General features: G+C 45.7%; 1 pseudogene; it reads left to right on the top strand.

Moving 5' to 3' along the window:
- Positions 1-868: 868 nt before the first annotated feature.
- LOC138382090 (U6 spliceosomal RNA) lies at positions 869-962 on the top strand (annotated as a pseudogene).
- Positions 963-13,965: the final 13,003 nt, after the last annotated feature.

Raw genomic sequence — 13,965 nt, 5'->3', positions numbered from 1 at the left:
GCTGCTCTTGCAGAATACCCACCACCTACTTGGTGCCAATTTAACCTTCACAACAATCCTGCAAGGAAGATACTAGGCCAGCTTTACAGAAGAGAAAACCAAGGCTCATAAGATATGAAATAATGTCTCCAAGACATTGTGTGGCAAACCTGGGATCCCGACCCAGGTGGTCTGACTCAAAAACTCCAAGCCAGGCTTCCTCCGTATAAAAACGTCTTGCAGACGCTATCGTATGACTACATGGTCCACCAACCCCCTCCCACCTCTGCCTATTCCTTTAGTGGGTCTTCAGGAAGGGCTGCTGGGGTAGAGTGGAAAGGTCACTGGGCCTAAACTTAAAAGACCCAAGTTCAAATCCCAGCTCTGCCCCTAAGCAGAGCCTCACTCAGCTCTCAGATCCCTTGCTTGTGAAACGAGGCTACTAATCCTAGCCTAGCCTACGTCACTAGACCATCATGAACCTCCAGAAACATGCAGTGTGAAAGAGCTGTGCAAGGTGTGACAGCAAAGCCAATTCACAAACTGCAGCCTCAACTCTGAACCCACTCCAATTAGGTCAGTGTCTGTGTTGATGTCGGTATCTCACCCATGGCGCTTGGAGACCCATTTATGCTTTCAGACTGATTTTTTTCTCAAGAGATTTCTTTCCAGTTGTGAAAGTAATCCAGGCCCATCAGAAAAAAAAAATTAAGGCATAAAACCAAAATCATTCATTATCCCAATACCTGAACATAAATACTGTTCCTATCTTAAGGCCATTTCCTTTCTGGGACTTGCTTTTGTGAGAGTAAAACAAATAAATAATACATTTCAATTGACATGACTTTCTTAGAACCATGTGTCTTGCCACCTAAAGACAGAGCAAAGGGTGCTCGCTTCGGCAGCACATATACTAAAATTGGAACGATACAGAGAAGGTTAGCATGGCCCCTGTGAAAAATAAAAAAAATAAAAATAAATTAAAAAAAATAAAAAAAAAAAAGACAGAGCAAAGGGCAAAAGAAAGTTCATGATGTTGAGGAACTGATATTCATTCATTCATTATTTTGTTGGTGCAATAAATACAGATCACTGGCTATATGCTAGGTACTGGCTGATGATGAAGATGATGATGATGATGACAGCTTCCTTGCTAGATCCTGCACTCTAATAGTACGGTTTATTAAAAGTTGGCCCCTAAAACAAGTGCATTTGGTTTAGAACCTAGCTTATGACTCTTTGGTGAGTCATTTCTTCTTTCATACTTCAGTTTTCTCATCTTTAAAATTGGGATAAAGTAACTACTTCATACAGTCACTGTGAGAATTAATAAGAGAATGTGGTTAAAGCACTGAGCAAAAAAATGCTTGGCTCCCAGTAATTGATGAATTCATGGTGGTAGTGATATTACTGCCTCATGTAGTCTCCACACCCATCCTACAAAATGCTGAAACTCAGAGGTCAAGGAACTTGTCCATGGTTACACAGGTTACTGCCTGGGCACCTTTGGCTCAATGCCACCAGCAAACTTCTGAGAGACTGTGGAAGACACACCTCAGAACTGTCCCACCAAGGGGAAAGGAAGCTGAGGCATTTATCCACCAACTTCCACGCCTCACTGGCCAAGCACACCAGGGGATCTCAGACAGAGAGGCAGGAAGCCCTCTGTGTGCTGTTGGGCCTTCCAGGGAGTGCTCAAAGACACGAGCAGAGAAGCGGCAGCATCTGTAAATAGGTGCTCAATAAATATCTGTCAAAGGAGTGAGTGAACAACGTATATCAACCCCCATGGTCTTCTCTACAACCTCTCATTTCCCGCTGCCACCAGTGACAGATGATGTAAAGCAACCACCTGCTAAAGTGAACTAGAATTCATTACTATCAAGCATCACATTTGTTGCCACCCACGTTTCTGCTTTTCCACTGAAATTCTATTCTATGACTTACAGTATGTCAGTCAGGACAGCAATGCCTGATGCCACGAAAGAATAAGGGACATAAATCATTTGGTACATAAACCCATCTTTACTGTCAATCCTGAAATGAGTGTTTTTTATTCAACAGAAGTGACTTCATGGATGTTGGGATCTGTATCCTTTTATAGAGGATGTTATAAATTCTTGAGTCATCTGCAGCTGGCTAGAGCTTAGACAATTTTTTTTCCCATACCATCATAGCAAACACTTTTCCTATTTACTGATGTGATTCTTTCCGGTTCTGTGGAAGCTGTGCTTAGAAAATCAAGGGCCTAAAGAAAATAGACCAAAAATATTTTTATGCCACTATTCCTCTTAATCTATTAGAAGCCTAACTTGTCTAGTCCCAGTTGAAATTCCACCTTTTGCAGGAATCTTTCCCCAACTTTCCTAGTCCAACAATCTATCCATTTCTGAACTCTCAGAGCACTGATAATACCAATAACAACCCCTTATTGAGCACTGTGATGGCTGATTTTATGTGTCAACTTAACTAGGCTAAGGGATGCCCAGATAGCTGGTAAAATATTATTTCTGAGTATGTCTATGAGGGTGTTTCTGGAAGAGATTAACATTTGAATCAGTAGATTGACTAACGTTGACCACCCTCACCCACGTGGGTGAGCACCATCCAATCCCACTGAGGACATGAATAGCACAGAAAGGTTAAGGAAGGGTGAATTTGCTCTTTGCTTGAGCTGAGACATGCATCTACTCCTTCCCTTGGCCATCAGTGCTCCTGTTTCTTACACGTTCAAACTTGGACTGGAACTTATACCATCAGTTCCCCTGATTCTCAGGCCTTCAGATTCAGACTGAATTACATCACTGGCTTTCCTGGTGTCCAGATTGCAGATCATGGGACCTCTCAGCCTACATAATCAATTCCACTTACTATAGCAATGACCCAATTCCTATAATAAATCTCTTCTTATACATACTCTATTGGTTCTATTTCTCTGGAGAACCCTTCTATATACCCGATTCCGTCCTATGCACATTCATTATCTCATTCAATCCTACAAGAAATCCTGCAAGGAACTGTGATTGTCTGAGGCTTGTAGAAGTAACATTTCCCAAGTTACACAGCTGGTGGTGGCAGATTCAAGATTCAAACTTGGAATGGCTTGATTTCAAAGCTCAGGCCTTCACCTGCTATGCTAAGCAAGGCAGTATGGATCATGACTGAATACACCCCATTCTGTATTATTTCCTGGTTGTTTCAGATAAGTAAGTCAAACCTCTCTTCCTGTGGTGATTCTTGAATGGTAAATGTTGAGACCGTCTGAGTTGGTCACGGGGATTTTGTACTAAGTACTAGGACTCTCAGTTTCCATATTCACTAGCAAGCGACAAGTCCTGCCTCCCTACCACCCTGAGTTAGGCATCTGTGACCTCTGGCCAGGTATCTTTGGACTCCTACAGTTTCTCCTAATCCTCCTCTCCCTGGCCACCATGGATGTGATTGAGATGGGCCCCTACTGCTGACTCTATCTGCCCAGGACTATCCAATACACTGTGGTATAGAGAGGTAGAGAGAGGTGCAGATCAAACCCTGCAGAAGCCCACCTCAAGAAGAAAGGCCATAGGGTTCAGGTGTTCTCTCTAACAATGCCAGAGCTGCTGGACCTTAGCCCTGGCCCTACCGTCTACCTCAGTCACTAGTTAAAATGGCAACAATCAAAGATGGTTTGGGTCTCTCCTCTCCAAAGAAATCATTGCAAAGGACCCATGATTCAAAACACCAGAACCACTGTATTGCTGGACTAAATTCATGATGACTGTGAATGCACGTCTTGCATCCTCCTCCCTGAGTGTACTGCAGGCACTGGGCCAGACAGTGAGGAGACTGAGTTGAGTAAGCCAAGGTCACTGCTGAGAGAGCTCACCGTCTAGTAGGGCGGGAGACAGGTATAGAAACACAGACAGGATGCACTGTTGTGAGTGATATAATCTGGGTGTGAACACAATGTCATAGGATCTGCCTCACAAACATCTAATAAGTGCCTACTGCATGCTATTTTCCATTGGCTAGAGCTTCCCATAATGAGAACCATCAGCCGGGGAAAGGCATCCATTCATCCATTAATTTATTGAAAAAAAATTAGTAAACTAAAGATCAAGAACACATACAATGGTTAGAAAATAGACATGGTCTCTGCTTAGGGAATCAGACTTGAATCAAATAACCTCATAGGAAAAGTACTGGTACCACAGGAACCTACATCCTACAAGTGATTAGTAAATCATCAACATTTTTTAAAGTTATATCCTGAGAATTTTGTGAATCTGAAAATAGGTGAATGCTAAGGAAGCAGCCTCAGGAACTGGAGAAGAGAACCACCAAGTAACCTTTAGAGCTGTATGCCAGGGGGCAGGCTAGGCTCACTCACTGGCCACGTGACGCATTCCTCCCAGGAGCAGAAGCAGGCTCAAGTCAGTCTGTGCCACCATAAAATTACACATTTTCCTTCGGGGTCCCCAGAGAAGAACGACAAGTGTGCAATGTGAAAAACGAGGGTGCCTAGGGTTTATTGTGCTACCCACTGTTTTAATAGTATGATCGAGGTCCATCGAGACAATCACGTGTTTACTCTCAGCAAGCACGCTGAATGCACAGCCCTCTGTGCGGCTGCTCTCCCGTGCTCACTGTGTAGGAGAGGAGAGCAGCAGACAGCCCAGGGCTGGAGGAATTTCCCAAGCAGTGCAAAGAGGAGAGCCTTTGAGGCAGAAAGACTCACATTCCATTGCTGGCTCTCCTAATTGCTGGATGATCATGAGCAAGGAAAATTCACTTCTGTGAGATTGTGTCTTTTTCTAGAAAACAGGGACCTCAGCAGACTATGATGGTGCCCACACATATTGCCTTGAATCTCACAGGTCATTAAAGGAGGCCACGTGCATCCTACTGCAAGCAACACTTGCCACCCTGCCCAAGAGCTTGCTCTCAGCCACCAAGGGGCAGGCTGGGAGTGCCAGGAAACTAATGCTCCCAGGTGCAGCCCTCAGACAAGGATGGGTGGAAATCAGAGCAATATCCCATCTCCTTCCCCCTAGGTAGTGACAACACTGAGAGGTCCCAGAGGAATGAGGCGCCAGTTACCTACCTAATAACATGCCTTTTACTAGCTGCCTTCTCTTCTCTGTCTCACTTCCTCACTCCTCCACCTGTGTTTCCTTGGATCATCTCCCAAACAAACTACTTGTGCTCAAATATTTTTGCAGGGTTGGCTTCTGAGAACCCACCCTAAAACAAGGATGTGGTATTTTTAATGCAGTGCCATTGGAAGGAAAATAGGAAGTTGTACAAGTGTGAGAAGTGCCAGCATAAAGCAAGCGTATGATGAACAACTGCCACTATCATGACAACCCAAAACTAGAAATGACACATGCAGCCCAGGGTCCTGACTCGCAGCTTCTCAGCAAGGCCAGCATCATGTACCTGTTTTGTGTGACTGGTCATCCTGTTGGTGTCCAATGACCATTGCCCCCATGACAGCCGGAGGAGATACAACCAAGGCCTGGAAGTCGCCTTCCAAGAGCAGCACCTCAGTGTCCCAGCCTCCACTCTGTCCAAGGAAAAGGGAACCAGGATGGAAAGGGGTTTGCATGGGAAGGGGTTTACTCCCCTGCAGGAAGCCCCCATTGCTGAGGGCTCACCAGGCACCACGCAGGCCCTATGTAAGTATCAGCCACGCTGCCCCTTTGAATTGCACTGAAAGTTCACCCAGCCCAGAGGACTGAGAAGTACAGCTATTATCGTTATCCCCATTTTACAGGAGACAATTACTCTAACAGATTTAACAACAATTTTAAAAAATAAAGCTAGCATATACTGCATGGTTACTATGTGTATCAGACACTAACTACACAAGCAATAACTTCTTCAATCCTCATAACAACCTCGGGAGACAGGTATTATTATTGTTTCATTTTACATAGAAGGGAACTGATGCTAATACAGGATAAGTATCTTGTCAGAGTTTTTACAGCTAATAGGCAGAACCTAGCTTTGTCTGATTACACAGACTCCTGTTTCCTTTAAATCCCACCAGCCTTTCAGAGCAAGGGCAGACTCAAGAGAGAGGTCTCTGCTGTATGTATTTCCCCTCCAGTGTTAGAACTCAAAAAAAGACTTTTAACAAGCTAACAAGCAAACTAGACCAGCTTCCCTCAAGCTCATTCCTAGCTCTCAGGAGTGGGTCTGATGAGCATCAGCCCAAGCTGACAACACTCTTTGTAATTACCTTATTTCCTCCATTCTATGACAGCCATATTTTCAAATCTTAGCATTTCTGAACCAGAATGTGTCTTCCTATCAATGAAATTCAATGTGGCAGAGCTTCTATTTTCTCTCCCCATACTGTTATGATATCAATAATGCATCTTGCAATCAAAGGCATCTCAGAATCAAAGGAAATAAAGTATATCTAAGAAACATTCAAATCTCATCAAGCTGAAGCCCAGATCAGTCCTTCGAAGACTGCAAAATCGAGAAATGAGGAGCCCAAATCATCTCCTTCACACCTCCCAAAGAATCCATGAAAGCACATGAGGTTTTACCCCACAAAGCCCCCCATCTATCTGGCTCAGAAATCCCAGGCTAGAATCCCTGCATATCTGCATTTCCAGTAAGAAAAGGAAGTAAATTCCTCACTTGTCAGTCCACAGATAACAACACCTAATGAGTGCCATTATATCGTAAAAATATGAAATGTATATTTGATGTATCTTCTATTTTGCCAGATTCATTCATTTCTATAACACTTTCACAGATGCCTCCTGGGTGCCAGTCCAAGTTGGGTACCTTCCCCCAGTGTAAGACAGACAGGTGAATCAATAATGCTGGCACCTGCAAAATCAGAAGTAGCTACAAAATAGACAAAATAATGCAGAGGATGGGAAAAAGAGTGGATTCAAGGGGGAGATAGTCGCAGCACCAGTGTTGAGGATGAATGAGATGCCAGACAGAAAAAGCAGGAAGAAATTCCGAGTGGACTGAATAGTGAGCTCAAAGCCCCATTCTAAGAAAGACCTTTTATTGGACAAATGTTGCTGTTTCGTCTGCACATCCAAAGCACAGCAATGACACCCCCAGAACTGTAAGATAACAAATGTGTGTTGTTTTAAGTCACTAACTTGTGCTTCCACCTAAAACCTCATTACCACCCATGCAGATATGCAACTTTGCATTTAGAATGTTCTGGACTTGAAAGGTATAGTGAAGCAGAAGGAAAAAGCCAGGGCTTTGGAATCAGGGGACTAGGGTTTGAGAGTCCTGGCTCTTCCATGTACCAACCTTGGGCAAGCCATCTCACCTCTCTGAACCTCAGTGTTCCCATCTGTAAAAGTGGCATGATAATACTAACCATAGGGGCCTGCTGTGAATTAGCCTTCATGATTTTTATCTAGAAATACGCAGATGACTGATGCTTCTCTTGCCATTTCTTTGGCCCTCTAGTCTCAAAATGTTGCAAACTTGGCTTCTCTAGAATAAGCCAAAGTACACGATCTATTCAACAATGAACTTTTTTGCTTTCCTGATAATACATCAGAATGTTATATTTATGAGGATGGGAATATTCTTTTGTTCACTTCTTTGGCTCTTGGAATGCCTGGTGCATAGCAGATGCCCATTAAATACCTGTTGACAGAATACGTTATCAGAGTTAGATAAAAACAAACAAGGAACACATCAGAAAGACTTCCATATGAGTTGTCAAAATGGGAAACTGGGGATGCCTTTTAAACTAGAGGGAAACACATTCATGTGATCTAAAACCGGCCCTTCCACTCCATCTCCCCCAGTGGGACAGGAAGCCCTACAATAAATTACCTCTCAGCCCTACCCCGATGAAGTCCTGTGGGCAGGGACACCATTGTTCCCATCCTCAAACTTCTTTCTGAAAATCCATCTCTGTTCCTTAGACATTTTACTGCCTGTAAACCTGGTAGCATCAGCCAATTTCTACAAGATTCCTTTTCAAAATGAAGTTTCCCCAGAGTTTAGACTGTTTCCTTTTAATGATGTTTTAAATATTTTCTATTTCAACAGCTGTTTGTCTCCAAGGTGCAGCAGGTGACACCTGAGCAGGACGCTAAGCCCGAATGCGGCTGACTCACAGGCATGGTGCCACACCCTGCACCAATTGGTGTCGCCTCCACTGGAGAACAAGCCACCAATTTCAGGGTGCCCAAAAGAATGGAAGACCCCTGAAAATTCACCCAGGCAGGCACAGAATTGTAAGCAAAGTGACCCCACGCTCCATCCCTTCTTCCTCTCTAGAGAAGACTTCAGGGAAACAAGACCCTACAGCTAGCACAGCACCTGGCCCAGTAAATATTTGTTGAATGAATGAATGATCGAACGCCTAAACAAACACCCTCACGCCAAGACTTTCATTTACCTTCAGAGTCTGCTTCCCAGTCTCTGACCGGCCAACACCATCTCATCAGTGCCATGGATTCCCTGCAAGCCTCTTGCTTTGCAACTATCTCCAGTGTGGGTTGCTCTGACTGTTATCTTCTGGGGCCTGCTACTACCAATTTCTCTTAGAAATCAATCAAGGCTTCCCACCCCTATTTCCCCTGAATGACAAAGGAACTAGGCTCAGGCAGAATGCATTAGTGCCTCAAAGGGGGCAAGAGATTTGGCCTCGGCTGCCTGCTTTGGTTCCTTGGAGGCTCAGATGCCACAGCAGTAAAAAGAATCATATGCCCACATCCCACAACCGCTGTGAGGGTTCCTGGAGCCAGGAGACAAAGCAGACAGAGCATCAGAGACTCTTGGCATCAGGTGGCCGGATCTGATGGGGGCCCCCTCCCCCTTGTTATACACACATAAAATCTTGAACGACTATGACCCAAATGGGTGAATGCATAGCCAAAATGAAGGCCACGGCTCCCAGTGCACACATCCACGTACAGCTGCGTGCACACAGACACACGTGCACAGCAGCGGCCGGGCTGTTCCCTGTGGGCCTGCAGAAAGGATGCGGGGTGGTTCCCAGATGCCCTTTCAGGGGCCCTTACAAAGAACTTCATGTGCCGGGTTGGGACATTCCATTGTCAGCCTGTTTCCTCTGTGGGAGCAGTTTTCTTGGCTCGTTCTGACACAAGTGATGCCGGCGGAAAGAGCAGTCCCCTCTCACGGTCTGGAGACCGTTGTGAAAAGGGGTCATCTGGACGGGGCAAGCCTGGAGGGCCCACGTTTGCAGACGCCACACCTAGACTTATTTCTTGAGACAGAAAACCCAACGAGTACTGGCTTAGGAAAAGAAGGAGGAGGTGGGGAACGTACGGGCTGACAAACTGGCATGTCAAGGAAGGATGGAACTTCGGGCATGGCTAGATTCAGGGGCTCAGAGGATGTGGTCAGGGCGGGGTTATTCTCCATCTGTTGCTCTGCATTCCTGGAGTGGGGGGGTTGTATTTGCAGGCAGGCTTTGCCCCAAGGGGGCGGCTGGCCTTCAGGCTGATGTCCAGACACTGTTCAGCAATCCCTGCGGAAGGAAAGCCTCTCTTTGCCAGTGGTTCTAATAAACGTCTGAGGATTGACTCTGACTGTGCATCCACCCTTGAGCCAGTATCTGTGGCTGGGATTTGGGACACTCACCGGACTGGCTGGGTGCGGCTCATGTGCCCAGACGGGTACAGAGGTGGGTCAGCTCCACCGGAGCCACAGGAGGGAATTTGCCCCAAAAAAACTCAGGCAGAAAGAAAAGAGAAATGGTATAAACTACAGATAGTTTTTATTAGGGAATAAAGTAGCAATCAACTTCAACTTTAAATAAAACACAGAGAACAGGAGCAACAGTCTTTATGACTCTTCTTTTTCCTGTAACAGCTTTACCAAGATGTAATTCATGTACCATACAATTCATCAGTTTACGGCATACAGCATATATGCATTATACTACAATGGTTTGTAGTATAATTCACAGAGTTGTGCAACCATCACCACTATCGATTTTTGGATATTCTTACCACCCTAAAAGGAAACCCCATACCCATTAGCAGTCACTCTCCATTCCACCCTCTACCCACCCTTGGAAGAATAACAGTATAACTTCCTGTCTCTATAGATTTACCTAGTCTAGACATTACATGTATATGGAATCATACAATAGGTACATTCGGTTTTGTGTTTATTCTTTCTTTTGTGGAAAAATCTATAAAAACATCCCATTTCCTAAACTCCTGGGTGAACACAGCCCTCTGTGGCTCTGAGGGAGCCTGGTTTCCCTCCCTAGCTCCTTACTACGGAAGGGGCTTCAGTCCAACCCTTCAGCGACGCGGCCAGGGGAGGAAGGACAGAGGCTGGGAGACCCTCCTGAGGAGCCTAGAAGGCGGCAGAGGCTAGAGACGGCACACTGCCCGACAGCCCCGAGCCAAGCGTAGAACACTGGGCCCTGCAGCCGGGCACGAACACTTCCTGGAGGCCCGGGTCCTGCACGTGTTGTCTTGCCCTGGACTGTGTGGTGGAGCAGGAAAAACCCGGGCTTCGGTCAAACAGACAGACCAAGGAATCCCCAGGGACGTGGCACTTTGGGCTTTCTGCCCAGCAATTGGAATCCCCTGTCTCCCATGAAGCACGTGTTCCTGCCGTCCCCAGGTGTGGGCCTGACTGGCTCAACGCCATCCTAGTCACCTGCTGGGAATGAGTTTAGAAGGGGCACGTGACCCAATTTGTGTCAATGAGACAGGAGGCTAAAGGTTTCTGGGAAAGCCCTTTCTCTGTTGTATGGAAGTTTCTGAAGTAGTGTTTTCTCTCTTCTGGATGTTTTAACAAAGATGAGAAGCTAAAAATGGCTGCAGGGGGTCTTACTACGAGTCTCAGAGAAAGGCCAATACAGGCCTACAGACCCAAAGAACTAAGGAAAATGAGGCTGGGCTCCCACTGTGCCAGTCCCCATCGTCCATCCTACTCTACGCCCCAAACTGACCTCAGGGACTGATGCGAGGACTCCCTCCCCCTCTGGATGCAGCATAGTTTTAGCCAAGAGGGAGTCCAGGGGGTGTGGAGGCTGAGTGAGGTAGCCAGTCTCCTCTCCTGGGACTCCCTCTCTGGGGTCACTCTGAAATGCCCACAGCCTCAATGCAAGCCTCAGCTCTGGTCAGGCCCTCTTCACACAGCCCTCACTGTCTCCAGTTTCCAAGAACCGCTCCCTCCCTGCCCCTCAAACTAGGCATGCTCGGGAGCCCCAGGACTGTTGCTGCACTATCCTAAACTCCCGGTTGAACTCAGTCCTCTGTGGCTCTGATGGAGCTTCCCTGCACATGCCCACACCTCCCTAAAGAGTCCTTTATGTGACCAATAAGCACAGGAGAAGATGCTTAAAGGCATTAGTCATTAGGGAAATGCAAATCAAAACCACAGTGAGATACCACTCCACACCCACTACGTGAGCCTTAATAATAGTAACAATAAAAACATAAAATGACAAGTCTTAGCAAGGGTGTGGAGAAACTGGAACCCTCACACATTGTTGGTAGGAATGTTAAATGGTTTGGTTGCTTTGGAAAAGTTTGGCAGTTCCTCAAAAAGTTAAATGTAGGGTTACCAGCTGACCCAGCAATTCCACCCCTAGGTATATAGCCCAAAGAATTGAAAATATGTCTTCAAATAAATACTTTTAAATGTTCATAGAAGCACTATTCACAACAGCCAGAAAGTGGAAACAACCCAAATGTCCACTGACTGAAGAATGGACAAGCAAAGTGTGATATATGCATGTAATGGAATTATTCAGCCATGAAAAGGAATGAAGTACTGACACCTGCTACAACTTGGGTAAACTCGAAAACACTGAGCTAAAACATGCTAAGGGACAGCCAGACACAAAATCATATCTATTGTCTGGTTCCACTTATAGGGAACATCGAGACAGGTAAATCCATCCAGGGGCTGGGGGGCAATGTGGAGAGACTGTTTACGGAGTACAGTGTTTCCTTTTGGGGTGATGAAAACATCTTGGAACTAAACAGCGGTGATGGTTGCACAACACTGTGAATGTACCAGATGCCACTGAATTGCATGTTTTAAAATGGTTAATGGTTAATTTTACATCAATTTTTACTTCAATTTACAAAAACTCCCTGTATGAAATTCTCCTTGAATTGCCCTACTTAAAGGGTGCCCATGTGTTTCCTGCTGGGACAATGACTAACACCCCCACCCAACCTGTGCACCTGCAGGTACGTGAGTCAATGCATTTCATTGTTTCCCTAATGCCTCTCCTGTTCCTTACAGCTGGCAGCTTCCTTACTGACATACCCACTCACCCACTTCCCAGCTGGGTGACCTTAGGCAAGTGTCTAAGCTTCTCTGAGTCTTAGTTTCCTAATCTGTAAAACGGCTAATAACACTAACTTCCTTGGGCTGGTTGAGGATTATTGTGACAGCTAATTAGGATAATGTATAAAAGATATTTAGAACATTAGGTGGAGCTCAAAGGTGATTTCATTCATTCCTTTTAACACCAAATTATGACTCTCCTTCAGTGCGGTAATAATATCTACCTGGCAGAATGGGTACCAGGCTCACATAGGGAGCATACGGTGTCTCGGTCAAGCAGGCAGGCTCTGTCACCAGCTTGCCAGAGCTGGAACCTCAGCGCCATCCCTTACTAGCTGTGTGACCTTGGCAAATTACTTCTCTGACATTCAGTTTACTCATCTATAAAATAGGGATAATTATAAGTAAGAATTAAATGTAAGGCCCTCAGCACAGTTCTTGGCACACAGCAAGTGTCTGATAAATGTTAGTTACTACTATCATCATCATAGAGGGTAAACGTAGGGCCCAATGCTTGGCACACCACAGAGTTCAAGTGTGCTTCCTCCTCTGCCTCCCTCCTCACCTCCCATGGCAACAGTACTTAGAGAGTGTTCTGTATACACTGAGTGCATAATAAATAGAATCACAGAGTCTAGAGTTGGGAGGAATTTTATTAATGATCTCTCTAGACTGAGGGTTGGCAAACTATGGCCCTGCTCACAATATCTCTTTACCAGGAACTTTGCTTCTCCCCCCATTCCTTCAACCAAGCCTAACGTGACAAGGGTCTGAGGTCCACTCACCACTTGTGGCAGAGACTGCTAGCCATTCACCAACACTCAGGTGCCTCTTCTTCCTGGGCACACGGCTAGACTACATTTCCCAGACTCCCCTGCAGCTGGGCGTGACTATGTGTCACAGCTCTACCCAAGGAATGAGAGTAGAAACGTTGCATGCTATTTTTGAGGCCAAAGCTTTTAAGAAGTAAGTGTGCCTTCTCCAGGCTCTTTCCCCCTTCTTCCAGTGGACAAGGACTGGTAGCAGGGCCACAGAAGGTGGAAGAGGCCTGGGTCTGAGTCCCTACATGGAGGAAAGTCAGCCATCGAACTAGAAATACCCATTTTGGACTTTTACCTGAATGAGAAAAAAACATTTCTCGTGTTTGAGCCATTAAAAATCGTGGGGACCACTTGTTACTGCAGCTATTATCACTGTATTACTAATACACCATCCTAGTCTCTTTAGTTTGTGTCTACTGAATTAAACAAGGTTTCATTAATTCATCCAAAAAAAGGTTCAACTGAACACCTACCATGTGCCGGATCCTGTGCTAGATCTTGCGGGTTCCAAGTAAACTAACAGTGTAACGATATCTGCTCTCAGAAATCCACAAAATAGTAATGGAGACAGAGGCATAAACAGAACAAAACAGTGAAATGTTTCAGATGCCCTGAGAAAAGCCTGTGCCAGGCAGAGGGGGCACAAGCAAGGAGACAGTCCATTCTACTGGGAATGGGGCTGGGCAGGCGTTCTGGAAGAGGGGTCCTCCAGCTCAGGAGAAATGGTTTATCATTTATCAAGTTAATGAACATTACAGGCTTTCAGGGCAGGGGGACCAACCTGAGCGAAGGTGTGGAGGCCTGAAATGTCAGGGTTGGGGGAAGGACGTGAGGGGGATGGGCACATTTTCAACAACAGCTGCAGGTGGAGGAGAGGAAAGGGATGGGGGCT

This window comes from Eulemur rufifrons, chromosome 3 (assembly GCF_041146395.1).
Source record: "Eulemur rufifrons isolate Redbay chromosome 3, OSU_ERuf_1, whole genome shotgun sequence".
Classification (NCBI taxonomy): domain Eukaryota; kingdom Metazoa; phylum Chordata; class Mammalia; order Primates; family Lemuridae; genus Eulemur; species Eulemur rufifrons.
The sequence above is the reverse complement of the archived record's forward strand: the minus strand, read 5'-3'. Positions and strand labels throughout refer to the sequence as shown.